The following is a 15012-nucleotide window of genomic DNA, read 5'->3' as shown; positions in this document are numbered from 1 at the left end:
GAGAACTAGAACAATATTAAACTGCAGGTAACATGGGGATAAGCTGGGAGGTGGTCAGATTAGCTTAGATTATTACACCAATAACTGCCCAGATATTGAGATGCAGCTTGAAATAAATCTTAGTTTCTCTGTATGGTTATTGGGGACGAGCAAAGGTAAAAAAATACAGCTGCAGGAGTAATTCATTTGTTTGCATTTATATTTAAAAAAACTCATCGTACAAACAAATTAGCCTTTTTAGATATACCACAGTCTTCTGGGAATATTTTTTTCTTTTTCTTTTTCTTTTTTTTTTAATTTATTTATTTTATGTATATGATTACACTGTTGCTGTCTTCAGACACACCAGAAGAGAGCATCGGATCTCACTATAGATGGTTGTGAGCCACCATGTGGTTGCTGGGAGTTGAACTCAGGACCTCTAGAATAGCAGCCAGTGCTCTTAACCACTGAGCCATCTCTCCAGCACCCCTGGGAGTATTTTTTTCAGAGTCAGCATCCATACACTATGGTCCAGAAGGGAGCAAGGCGCAAGGCTGCATCTCAAATGGCAGCTCAACTGGGTAAGAGTATCTGCTATGTTATTGGGTTTGGTGGCAGACATATAATTAAATATATATATATATATATATATATATATATATATGTGTGTGTGTGTGTGTGTGTGTGTGTGTGTGTGTGTGTGTGTTGGCTTTTTTTATCTTTGAGTTGAAAAGTAGTCCAGAAAAGTTTACTTATTTATTTTTATTTTATTTTTATAAAGCATGATTTTCTTTTTAAAACCATTTCTCATCCTTTTTCTCTTTCTGAAATAGCATTCTCTTTACATGCCTAATTTTTAAAATAAATTTTTCTAAGAAATATTTTTATTTATATGAAATGAGGCTTTCATGATAAAATTCCCAGTTTTGTACCTCTGCCTCTGGTGAGGTTCTTTTGGTTATGTATTTGGTCAATTCTGGTAACTCCATCATAAACATTATTGCTATTAGAAGTTAATTAATCATTTTCATACAATTTGTTTAAAAATAGTCAATCCACACAGATGCAGAAACTGGAATGTTGTAGTCCAAGCTGAGAAATGCCTGGTACCACTAAAAGCTGAGGCAGGCGCTTGGAGCATATTGTCTCCTCCAGAAGCCAACCTGATGATAACTTGATTTCAGACTCTGGCCTCCAGAACTTCAAAGCAGTAAGTGTTGAGAAGTGCCTGGAGCCTCCTGACCCGGAGGGTAGTGGTGGGGGCACAGAGTAGGACTCTGGATGATGGCTTTAGAGTCTGAGGGTCTCAGGGGTTTCTAGCTCTCTGACCTGTACTGAAATGCTGATGGCAACTTCTAAGAAGTCCTAAAAACTTTCTTGTTCTCTCTGAGGGTAAGCGACTACTAACTTAGGTGATTAACACCTGTAGCCTAACAGTGGAGGATTAAGCAATGCAGCCTTGTTCTATCTCAGCAGGAACCGCTGGGCTCTAACTTTCTGAAGTCGCAGGAAGGAAAAAAAGAACACTCAGAGATGTGGTTATGGTGTTTATTACTAAGTTGTTAAACGTTTCCTATGAAAGTTATCTAAGGAAAAAAGCAGAAAGATCCTAAGCTGGAAAAGCGAAAAATTCTATTCTATCTGAGGAAAGGGAAAAAATTCTATTCTATCTACCTCTCATCTCTTTGTCCTCAGTACTTATACATCATTCAGAGTACATGATCACATGTTACAAAGTTCATCACAAGTTCACACACAAAAAATCAAATCATAAATTGAAATAGAAGTTTACAACAGAGAATGTTTACGTGCATATCCATTAGGAGTAATTATCTGCCTAACATCACAGCTCCACAGGTTCACTGAAGGTTTAAAACAATAACAAAGCTATTAGTGAAGTTTTGTATAGATAATCCCAGGCAATATTTTATCTTCTGCCCTAGTACCTATAATAGATTATTAGTTCCCTTTTTATGACCTTTGGTTAATTGTTTTACAACCTCTTGGAATGTGCTCTGAGTAGAAGAAAGTCTGGTTACTATTTAAGAGCAATTAACTGGTGACACTTGGGAGACTGGCAGAATTCTCATCGCAGTTTTGACTATCAGAAAGGGACATACTAGCAGTCCTACTATAAAAGAGCTTAATAATCATTGATATAATTTTAGAAATTCTTATTATCCTATAAGAATTAAGACTTAAGAAGTCATCATTTGTCTATATAGCATCACTACAAGACAGTACATCTTCATGGATCTGCAGAGATCTGCTCCAAAAGGCTGTGCTATTGCTTAGTGATTGTTATATCTGTTTAATAATAACAGGAAAAGCATATTAATAGCATAAATCTTTCCTAAAATAAATCCCTTACAGTCTAATCTTGTCACAGATTATATAATAATGCAAGGCAGGCCATTTCAGGAAGATCACCTGCTAGTTATTAGCTTGTCTCATTATGGCTCCTGACAGAGAAGTGGGAGGGATATGAGGATGGAGATAGGAAGAGAAAAGGAGAGGAGAGGAGAGGAGAGGAGAGGAGAGGAGAGGAGAGGAGGCCAAAATCTTTGAAGATCCCAAGTCAATAGGACCAGGAGTTGTCATGGTCAGATCTCAGAGGCTAGGAAGGGTTAGCACCACTAACACCAGCTTGGTAAAGTTTCTTACCAAACTTTGCATCTTAGAGGGCTTGTGTACAAGAGGACTGAACACAAATTTAAAAACCAACATTAATTAGTATCTGTAGACAGAAGACCAACACAGAAGCCTTCTAAATAGGAAGTAAAGGGATTTGCTGCATAAGCCTAGTGACCTGAGTTCTATCCTCAGAACCCAGGTAAGGGTGGAAAGAAAGAACCAACTCCATAAAACTATCCTCCGACCTTCACATGTACCCTTGTCACATGAGTGCACATGTGTACGTGTGCACACACACCACCACCACCAATAAACTCAGCTTCTACTTTTTATATTGTGTGTGTGTGTGTGTGTGTGTGTGTGTGTGTGTGTGTGTGTGTGTGTGTGTGAAGGTGCCCATGGATGCCAGAAAAGAGCATCAGATCCCCTGGACCTAGAGTCAGACAGTTTTGAGTGTTCCAAAGTGGGTGCTGGGAGCCAAAGTCAGGTCCTCTGGAAGAGCAGCACACACCCTTGACCACTGTACTAGCTCTCCAGTCCTCAGCCTCTACTTTTGAGTCTTTGGTTCAATAGGATAACAGCTGCAATAGGGACACAACAATAAGGGCACAGCAAATTACATAATGCATTTGTACTTTATTCCGTAAGAAGGAATCTATGTGTACACTCTGCTAATGATTCGTTTGCTCTGCCTTAACCTTTTGTCTAGATGGCATCCAAATGACTGACTCAAAAGGAATTCAAGAGTCAATGGCCTTAGTATATGTGAACCTTCCTTTGCTCCAGGGAGATGATGAGAAAAACATCAATACCACAGAATCTCAGTGACAAGACTGACCACCTGACCACAGAGGTAACCAAACCGTGGCATGATTGATCGTTACTGTTTCTCCTCTCTATAAAGACTGCTGGCTAGAGATGAGATGGGAGATAGATCTGTGAGACACTAACCCATTACCTTCTCAGATTCTTGACGCTCTGGATAAGATATTGCTTAAAGATTCCATTTCTGGTTTGTACATGTGATGGGCCGAATGGGCTATCACTTATAGGCCTACAGCACTGACAGTCATAAGTTTAGACTTCTTACAAGTTCAAGGAATAGAACACGTAATCACAGACAGACTCATTTCCTGATATACAAGCACATATATAATAACAAAATATTTATTTTGTCAAGGGAAAATTACATAGATCACAGTTTTTAAAAGCGGGGCTGCATAAATGGCAGGTTTTCAGCTGAGTGATATGGATTAAAAAATAGAAATGTCAAAAGGATTTCAACAGTCATTTTAGATGCTAACAGACAAGATACAATAAGTAAAACAGCATTTGTTGACCATTTTACATGTATTGATTACATGTCTTTAACTGTAAGCTTTTGATAATACACAAAATTCAGGCAGAAAACTACACACATTCCTAGTCATGAATACATAGGGTATTGATTTTACTAAAATCACTTTAAATGCCTTCTTATAAAGTTGTCATTTAAAAGACTAAATAAATGTAATAGAACTTTGACATTGCTGAGATAGAGTCATAAGTAGTCAAAATCCCAGAAAAACACCTGAAAACATAAGCAATTATCTTAATACGATATAAAATCTAGATAATTTTAAATGTACATAAGCACCAAAGTAGATATTAAAATATCCAATTTCATCATTTATAACAAGGTATATTTTCCATTAGAAATAAATTATTGTCCAGTGAAATTTTTATTTTTCCACTAGCATAATTATATCATCTCAACATATATATATATAATTTTAAATAGAGCAAAGCCCAGAAATCATGTAACTATCTCTACACACAGGCTAAATCAAATTAATCTTTATTTTTGTATTTTAAGATAGCCTAATAGAAAATTTCAGTATTTAACAAAAGTGTATTTTAATAATATAATTCTTTTATAATGTAAGATATTAGTTATCTCTCTTGTAAATTCAATAAAAAGGTTTTTTTTTTATCCACCTCATTTTCTACCTATAGCCATAGGCACACTTCCCCCTTTCTTCCTGTTTTTTCATGGGCCCCTTTTCCTACTGATATGTAAGAACTGAAGGAAAATCGAAAGGAGATTTGGATGATATCTTTTGGTATGTCCAGTTACAACTGGTGGTGAGACATACGATCTCTACTCTTCTTGAGTTGACACCATGGGGTTTTTCACCCTTGTTTTGCTATTTCAGACTTACATATCTTAGACAACTTCTTCTTCATGTGTACTTATGTCTCTTGCTAGACCCACACTAACCTAACTCTATGTTTTTAATCCAAAAGGAATAGTTACATTTGTTTAATGTTTTCTGAGTATCTCTACTGCCATGTGATAAGATCAATGTGTTTCCTAGATTCAATTAAGGAGGTATATCAGACCTCTGTGGTGGGTCCTTTGGCTTTGAGTTACTATTTTACAAGCTCTATCTACTGGGTTCTAAAGGAGACTTAGATTTTCCCCAGCTATGTGCTTCCTGCATTAATCCTACACCCCTAAGGGATCTAACACTTTGAGGTGGCTAGACTGGAGATGCTCACAGACATTCAAGGTAGCACAGGACCAAGTTGCAGGGAAGCACAGATTCCTATCAGGACCTGGACAGCAAAATTCTGGATGCTGAACAAGCTGTAACCAATGGGAAGATGACAATAACATGGAGGAACTGGGAAGGAGAGGCCTTTATGATATTTTGCCCCAGCTGAGTACGGTATGAACTGAAATCTGCTTGATTTCAGTTCACACGGAACCTCTGTGAGCCTCTGTGTTGGCAGACATTCAAGTCCCTTAGAAAACAACTTCTTAGAATTAATTCTCAGCTAATTCTGAGACTGGAGAGATGACTCAGCATTCAAAAGCACTTAATGCTCTTACAGAAGACTCAGGCTGGGTTCCCAAATTCATGTAGCAGTATACACCTGCCTGTAACTACAAATCTAGGGGATCTGCCATCCTCTTCTGACCTCTACAGGCTCCTTCATGCATGTGACACACATCCATGCAGTCAACACACACACACACACACACACACACACACACACATCTAATTAATTAATAATAAACAATTAAAAAACAATTTGTTAGCCAGATGGTGGTGCGTGCCTTTAATCCTAGCACTCGGGATGCAGAGGCAGGTGGATCTCTGAGTTCAAGGCCAGCCTGATCTACATAGTGAGTATAGTGAGTTCCACAACAGCCACACAGAGAAACCCTACCTACACAGAGAAACCCTGCCTTGAAAAACTAAAACAAAAAATAAATAAATAACTTGCCATAAAATATTTTTCAAATAGTTAATCCTGGTTTAATACTTCAACAGCCTATTGTGCTTCCACACAGGAAAGCAGGTGCCAAGGGCCCACATGTTTTAAAGCTCCAAGACCCTCCATTCTATCAGAGGCACAAAGATCTAAACATGCCACACCACTCTATTTGTTTTCCTTTTTTTTCTCCAAAACTTAATCAGAGGTCTCTCTGGCAGAGGTGAAAGAGACAAGAGGAAATCCTGTGCTCAGATGGGGGGAGGTTAAAGCCAGCACTATTCACCTTTTACCACATGGCCATCTGCCACAGGCATAGAGAACAACAATCTTAAAAAGAAAGGCATTATACCCATGCTCCAGATCTAGTCCTTATCCTCCAAGAAAGAGTTCCCTGGGGAGGAAGAAAGTGGAGACCTTTTGCATTTCTCCATAGAAGGCAGAGCACTAAAACAAGGAGCTTACAGACTGTGACAAGACAAAATGCTGTTTTCTGGATGTGGCACACCCATTATACTCATGAACTCACAACAGCTTTGATACTCATCCCATGAGCAAGAAGTCAGTATTCCAAAATAGATGAGATAGGTGCTTATGAGGTCCCACCCTTGGGTGAGGAGCTATTGACAGTCTGGCTGCTAGAGGAAGTCCATTTTCTTCAGGGATGTGGCTTCTGATATGTTGCCCATGTTCCATTCAATGGCTCCACACCCATGTGCATGTGGGTATTACTAATTGTAAAAGAAGAGGCGGAGAAAGAAGAGGATATGAAAATAAAAGAGGCATGGAAGGTCTGGGGAAGCGGGGGGGGGGTGGAGTAGATTGTATATAATTACAACAAGCTATATACACATATGAAATTGTCAACAAATAAAAATTTAAACTTGTAATGACAGGATATAATATCGTCATCGTTTATAGGTTCACTAAAACTCGGTATCAACAGTATTTTCATCTGGGGTGAGGTGGCTGATGGGAAGCCTTCCTGCATGCAACTCTCTGAATAAGAAGTCAGGGTAGATAAGGAGAGTTCATAGTCCAAGGAAAGGAAGAAAAGGCCATTAGGAGTCAGGAAGGAGACAGTGAGACAGCTATAAAACACAAAGAAACATCCCAGTGAGGAGGACCTTGGGTGACAGGCCATAACTCCAACTGCAGCTCCCTCAGGGTCAGCAACCGGAAGCCACAACCACAAGGTGAACTAGAACAGGACCACTGTCCTGAAGAAAACGGATTAACAGTTGTAACCTTAGCAGTTAAATGGGACAGGAACCCTGAGAGGCAAGCTCCCTTATTAACATACCTTTTCTTTAATTCCTTTGATTTCATCTAAAACCCTTTGGGGGAAAAGAAGCTGAACGAGACCAGAAGTGTTCCCTACAGTCATCGTTGTAGAGCAAGCCAAGTGCTCCCTGAAATATTTGTCTGCCATCTTTATGATACAAAATAAGCATGTTCAAAAGAGTTCCTATTCAGCATATGCTCCAAGACCTTGGGCTAACCTGAGAATGCTAGGGATAAAACAAGCACGTTCGGGAATGTGCCCACCCCAAGTACTTTCCTGTGTATGGGTTCTCTGAGTAAAGTTCCTGTATTTATTTTGTCAGGAAAACACAGGCTTTGGAAAGTGATTCCATTATTTGCTGCAGGTAATGAACTTTTCTCCACTCTTTCATAATCTGGTAGTGTTTATTGACTTTGCACTCACCAAGATACTAATCCAATGTGTTTAGTTACTTAAGGCATAGGCAAGAGTGTCTGCAAACTTTAAGTTAGTAGGGAGAATTGGTACAATAGCAACTCCACCTACACAGCAGGAGAGCATTGGAGGAGAAATCTACCATATCACTTCTTATAGCTTAGAATCTATAGCCAGGTACTACCTTGAGAAGGGGAGCCTATTGTTTAAGACTGGACCCTGAAAACAAAGAAAAAACAGAAGCCAGGAATCCTGACACTGCCAGTGTGTGGGTGGGAGTTAGCCACAGGAGGCAGTTATGAAGAGAGGGAGAGTCAAATGTGGAATTTGAGTAACACGGAGCACAAGCTGTAAAGATCTGGCAACCTGTGGGTCTGCCTCTAGGGGGGTGGGAGGGACCTCCAGAACCAGTGGGCTATTGCAAAGACTTAGATCTCCAAGCCCATGGTTGCTCAATTCTCAGAGCAACTCGTGGTTTGCTGACAGGCAGGATGGAAGCTCAGACTCACAGATCCAGCATATCACACTCAGTGTCCAAAGTCTTTCTCCTCCTCCTTCTCCTCAGCAAAGTAGTTACTGATTGATGCAGATTGAAATCACTTAGACTGACAAGCAGAGTGCTCAGTCCTCGCACTCAGGTACAGAATTCAGTGTTCTGTCAGTTTTCTCCTCTTTCCCACACACACAGGAGAGACCCCTCTCAGCTTTGGATGCTGATTCTCAACTTGGATGTACACAAGCTAGAGATCATCTGGAGTGATCAATAGCAGCCAGAAGAGGTTATTATACAAAGAAGAGATGCTTCTAAAATGAATGTAGCCCTGGTGCTGACATCACATTCCTGGACCACCCAGCTTTCACCTTCCACACAGCGACAATCTGTGTAGTAGAAACAGAGAGAAACTGCTGGGGGCCAGCCCCGGCATGGATGAGAGGGGAAAAGCTGCTTCTTCTTTCTTCTCCTCCTGTCAGTTCTTGAGGCAGCCCTCTGCTACTGTAGTTGACCTGCAGTCAGCGAATCTGTGGCTAGAAACTGGCACTTGCATCCCAGCCCTAAAACCAGCAAGGGGTTAAGTAAATAGCCTTGTGCTATCCTAAAAACTTCTTCTGAGGGTAAGAGACTGCAGGCTAGGGTGATTAACACCTGCAGCCTAACGGCAGAGGATTAGGCCTTTGTTCTAGCTCAGCGGGAACTGCTGGGCTCTAACTTGCCTCTGCTAATCTGAGGTCACAGGAAGAAAAGACACTTTAAAAAGTTGCTATACATTTATTTAAGTGTAAGAGGTATCCTATGCAGCTATCTGAGGGGAAAAGATGGAAAAGTCCTGAGTGGGAAAAAGGTAAAGATTCTAACAAAGTAAAAATTCTAAGGGAGAAAAATTCTAGGCAGGGGGAAAAGAAAAGGAAAGGACAACCGGCTCCTAACTAACTAACTAACTAACTAACTAATTAAACTCTTTTGTCTTTGTCTTCAGTACTTATACATCATTCAGAGTACATGATCACATGTTACAAAGTTCGTCACAAGTTCACACCAAAATTCAAATCATAAATTGAAATAGAAGTTTACAACACAGAATGTTTACATGCATATCCATTAGGAGTAAATATCTAACTAGACATTCATCACCTGTCTAGCTCCACAGGTTCACTGAAAGTTTGAAACTATAAACTTAAGAAGTTAGTGAAGTTTTGTATAGATAAACCCAAGCAATATTTTCTCTTCTGTCTTGGTACCTATAATAAATTGTGAATTCCCTTTAGTGACCTTGGTTAATTGTTTTACAACTTCTTGTTCTCGGAGCAGGAGAAGGTTACTATCTCTCTCGGGGCAATTAATTGATGACACTCAGGAGACTGGCAGAGTTCTCATTGCAGTTTTGACTATGCATGAGGGATCTAATGGCAGTCCTGTTATAAAAGAGCTTAATAATCATTGATATAATTTTAGGAATTCTTATAGGATCATCATTAAGACTTAAGAAGTCATCTATATGTTTATATAGTATCACTACAAGACAGTACATCTTCGTGGATCTGCAGCGATCTGCTCCAAAGGGGTGTGCTATTGCTTAGTGATTGTTACATATGTTTAATAATAATAATAATAATAGGAAAAGCTTATTAATAGCAGGAATCTTTCCTAAAATTCGTCTCCACAGCCTTGCTGGATGGAGCACACTCATCGCAGATTATATAATAATCTAAGGCAAGCATTTCAGGATGATCATCTGCTAGTTATTAGCTTGTCTCATTATGGCTCCTAACAAGAAACTACAACAGACAACAGCTATCACTCACTACCTTCTCCAGAACTAGAAGATTCCAATAGTAGAGAACCTTCTAGTCTTTGTGGGTTGATTTAGGTTTGAGGGAAGTGTGTGTGTGTGTGTGTGTGTGTGTGTGTGTGTGTGTGTGTCTGTGTGTGTGTCTGTGTCTGTGTGTCTGTGTGTGTCTGTGTCTATGTTGTGTGTGTCTGTCTGTGTGTGTGTGTGTGTGTGTGTGTGTGTGTGTATTTAACAAAATAATGTATTTGAACTAATAGTTTCAGAGAGATAAGGGTTCTCTGTGGTGGGGCAGCATGGCAGCAAGCAGCAGGAATGGCAGCAGGAATAGAAAGCTGACAGAGAACCTATTTTGCTGAAAACATGGAGCAGAGAAAGCAAATTAAAAGTAAGGCAAGTATGTATACTCTCAAACACTGCCCTCAGTGGCCTACTTCCTCCACTTAGACAATATCTTCTAAACCTTCCCCAAGCAGCATTATGCACTGGGACCAAGTGTTCAAATGCATGAACATTTCTGATTCAAACCACCACATAGGCTCACGGCCATGTCATAATACAAGTGCATTTAGATCTGCTTCAAAGGTCTCCTAGTGTTTAGTATCCTAGCACTAGTTTTTAATAATCCAAACTTTTTTTGTAAAGGACTTGCAAATAAAAACACATTATGCAGCAAGATTAGTCAGACCCAAAGTCTATAAATCTCAATGAATTTCTACATGGTTAGAATAGCCATTCTGGTGTTGAAGCTATTGAATTCGACACTTTTGCTATCAATTATATTTTATGCACTTACACACACATACACCCACCAAATAGAAAAAGAAAATATCAACAACAGAATTATAATTAAAAAGCAATTAGTTTATATCCTCTTTAACGATTCATGTGTCCATTATATGAATTTCATCCTTTCTCATTAACTGATATCTATGCTTTACTCTCCTTTATAAGTGTTGTACTGTACCCTCATACTCTCATATTCATTTTTTCACGCACACACACATACACACACATGGACATTGTGGTGATTTGGAAAAAAATGGCCTCCATAGGCTAATAGAGAGTGGCACAATTAGGAGGCCTTGTTGGAATAGATGTGGTGTTGTTAGAGGAAATGAGTCACCAGGGGCAGGCTTTGAGGTCTCAGATACTCAAGCTAGGTCCAGTGTACCATTGGCTTCCTGCTGCCTGTCAATATAGATACACAATTCTCAGCTCCTTCTCTACCACCATGTCTGCCTGCACACTGCCATGTTTTCTGCCATGACCAGAACTAAACCTCTGAAATTCTAAGCCAGTCCCAATTAAATGTTTTCCTTTATAAGAATTGCTGTGGTCATGATGTCTCTTCATAGAAATAGAAACACTAAGACCCAATAAAGTAGCCCTAAAAGTATTCCTGACTCTAGAGTAAAAAGTACAGTGTACAAGTGGAAGCTGCTCTGGAGTACAGAGCTAAACACATAGAAGATATATATATATATATAATCTGTACTAGGCAGAGGGCCGAACAGAAAGAGAGTGTAAATCAGGTGTGTTTAAATGATATAGTTACATTGCCTCACAGGAGACTCGGGTTCTGTCTAATGTGGGCCCCACAGAAATTCTGGGTTCATTTCCTGCTTGGCAAAATAGGGAAAGCCTAAAAATAGGCACAGTACTTTAGTTAAGATAGGGAAAATTGTCACTGACTGTAGAGTAAAAAGTACAGTGTACAAGTGGAAGCTGCTCTGGAGAACAGAGCTAAACACATAGAAGGTATATATAAAAAACTGTTCTAGGCAGAGGGCCGAACAGAAAGAGTGTAAATCAGGTGTGTTTGAATGACATAAAGTTACATTGCCTCACAGGAGACTTGGGTTCTGTCTAATGTGGGCCCCACGGGAATTCTGGGTTCATTTCCTGCTTGGCAAAATAGGGAAGGAAGATGGGTGTGATTTTCAGTTTTGCGGTTATATTTTTCCTCTGGGAAAGAGGTCAAGATAAAGGTTTTTCTGGTTACTGGCACAGGATATTCTGTTTAGGGAAAAAGATTTTGGCTGTGTTTTTTTTTTTTTTTTTTTTTTTTCTGAAGAGATGATTAAGGCATTTCTACCTCCTGGAATTATATGGATTAGACATGACAGACGCAGGCCACCAGAAGACTAGATTCCAGAATTCAAACAAAAAATTATCTTGATACTAAAATTTGTTTTGAGAATTGTATATTGCAGAATACATAGCCTGGGTGTATCTACTCATCAAGCAAGCTGAGCAGATCTGCATGAACCTCTGATGTCCTGGAATTCCAGCTGGATGCAGTGAAGACACAGACATCAGAGGCTTATCAATTTACTTCCCCCCCCCCACCCCTTTTCTAATATATCAACCCCGTAATCAGCTTGAAGAAGTTACTGAAGAGTCGGTGCCCCTATTCCCTGGGCTTCGGGACTGAGGTGGTTAATATTGGGCTGTCTTTCTAGAGAAAAGTAGTGGTTTTGTTTAAACAGGGAGGAATAGCTAGGAATTGTTATTAAAGTGGGATTAATATTGTTACTCTCATAGGCATTGTGCCTCTATAACACATTTAGGAATACAAGGCTTAGACCCAGTCCTTCTTTAACTTTTTTAGCTGATTTGAGATATGGTTAGCCTGTGAGTTAAGAGCCTGTAGCAATTAAATGGCTCTGAGTTTATTGTTAGGGTGTTTTCTAGTTTTTAATTAGAAATAGCTGAGAGGAGTTAATGGACAACAGTCCAGATTGACTAACATAGATAGTTGGTTTTCAAAACATCAGAAGTCTACAGAATTGGCATTACAAACATTTCTGTATTAATGTTCATTTTTATCAGAGACCTCTCTGCACCTGACAGCTTCCCTGTCTTGAATTCTAAGAAAAAAAATGGGCATCTTTGGAGTTATTCCAGTTGTGGTGAGACAGCCACTAGGCAAGAATTGCTTCTTTTCATCTACAGACAAATCACTGTCCAGAAAAGGGACACACTTGTGAAATAGTCAACTGATTATATCTGCCAAGACAGAGTGATCAGCCCTTAAAAATTCTGTATTACTAGATCTGTCAAATGATCCTGGGCCAGAAGGCTGAAGACCAGATGCTCCAATGTTTTGAAGTAAGGGACTTTCCAGGTAATCAGTGGTCTATATAAATTGGCTAAGTTTTAGAAGCCACAGTTTGTGCTTCCCATATCTTCAGTTAATTCAGTCATTCTGGATTTCTGATGGAGTTGAAGACTTATAGTCTCACAGCCAACCCAGGCTCTTTACTTTCAGAGGATGGTTTTCAGATGAAATTCATTATAAAGACAGGACATAAGCCAGGTTTAGAACTAAGTCTTTTAGTTAGGAGAGATGACCGAGGTTCTGTTTAGTCAACAAAATGCTGGACTGGGTATTAGGTCTATCTTGTACCTTACTGATACAAATTGGTATAGTTATGCTCTAATTGTATTTTGAGAGAAAGATTTTTTTTATTTTAACAGGAAGGATGATATGTAGGAGGAGCTAAGGTGGGAGGAGTAAGGAAAGAAAGAGGAGGAAGAAGAGGAGGAGGAAGAGGAGGAGCTAGAAGAAGAGAGATGAGAGAGAGAGAGAGAGAGAGAGAGAGAGAGAGAGAGAGAGAGAGAGAGAGACATGGAGGCTGATGTTCATTTGTCTGTAGCAGTCAAAGGTAGTTGGTATATCTAGGATGGATATTGGGTTACACTTCTGATTGTATGGGCATCTTGTTATTCATCATTACCAAATATATAAGCCTTTGGATAATCTAAGCATTAGAGTCAGATCTGTACTGAGCCCGTGTGGTTGGTGGGATAGTCTGGGCAACATCCAGCCTTGCAGAGACAGTGTGGAAGACTGGCAGAGCCATCTTGTGGGTGGCAGGGCTGGTGTCTCTGGCTGGCCATTTCTAGCTGCAGTGTGCACATGGCCTTTGGCCACGTGGTTGAGCTAGGCAAAGACACCACAGATTAGATAGTCGGATTGACCAGAGGCCACTTTTTTAAAATAATTACTACAATACAGTATTATATAAGATCAAAAGAAAAATACATAAGAAATGTGTTATCAAAAGAGGTGGCCCATTTCTAATGAATTTTCATCTCAGGGATAAAAGCCAGAAAAACCAGTTGGTCTTAACATGTCAAGATTGCAACACATTTGCACCAAATTGTAAACTCTGGAAATAATTTTCTTAGCATATGTCCTGTGGTTTCTCACAAAAGTGTGTTTGCTTTAAGAAGAAAACCTAGCCCCCATTTCTGCAGACACTGGAATGCAGAGAGGTGACCACATGGAGAAACATGACAATCTGTGAGGGGATGACTTGGTGTCACAAGACAGCACTTTCTCCCTAAATAATTTATAATTTCAACTCCATCCCAACTAAATCCCAACAGAATGGAACTCGTTGAGTCCATTTCCAATCTTCATAGAAGAGTCAAGGGCTAAGTATAGTCAAAGAGTTTTGTTTTGTTTTGTTTTGTTTTGTTTTGTTTTGTTTTGTTTTTAAAGAAGAATGGACTGGTCCCCATGGAGATATCAAGATTTATTTTAAAACTACAATAATATATTAAAACCTAGGAAATGACAAAATATAACAGAAAGACCACTGATGACATTAAAGCTTCATATATGGCAAAAATAGCATTGCCAATAACTACTATAACTCAATATCTATTAATTGTCCACATAAAAACAGGGAACACTAGATCTCTGTCTAATATAAATACAAAATACAAATGGACTTTTATATCTTTAAAACTTGCAGAAGGATGTGATACCATAAAGGGGAAAGTGGATATATTTGATCATATTAAGAATTGCTTAGCCAGGCACAGTGATGTACATCTTTAATCCTAGCACTCAGGAGACAGAGGCCAGTGGATCTCTGTAGATCCAAGGCTGGCCTGGTCTACATAGTGGGTTCCAGGACAGCCAGAGCTACATAGTGAGAGCCTGTTTTTTTTTTGTTTTTTTTGTTTTTTTTTTTTATAAAAATAGATACTCATTTCAGATACATTACTAGTAAAACTCTTTCTCTTGCTTTTAGTTTCTTTGAGGTTCACACGGCAACTCAGGTGATGGTGCATTTCCAGCCCCTCAACCAGTAGTTCAAGACCAAAGGCAGAGAGAAAGGCTCAGGCCGTCAG

Source organism: Arvicanthis niloticus, chromosome 5, assembly GCF_011762505.2.
Source record: "Arvicanthis niloticus isolate mArvNil1 chromosome 5, mArvNil1.pat.X, whole genome shotgun sequence".
NCBI classification, from domain to species: domain Eukaryota; kingdom Metazoa; phylum Chordata; class Mammalia; order Rodentia; family Muridae; genus Arvicanthis; species Arvicanthis niloticus.
Note: the sequence above shows the minus strand (reverse complement) of the source record.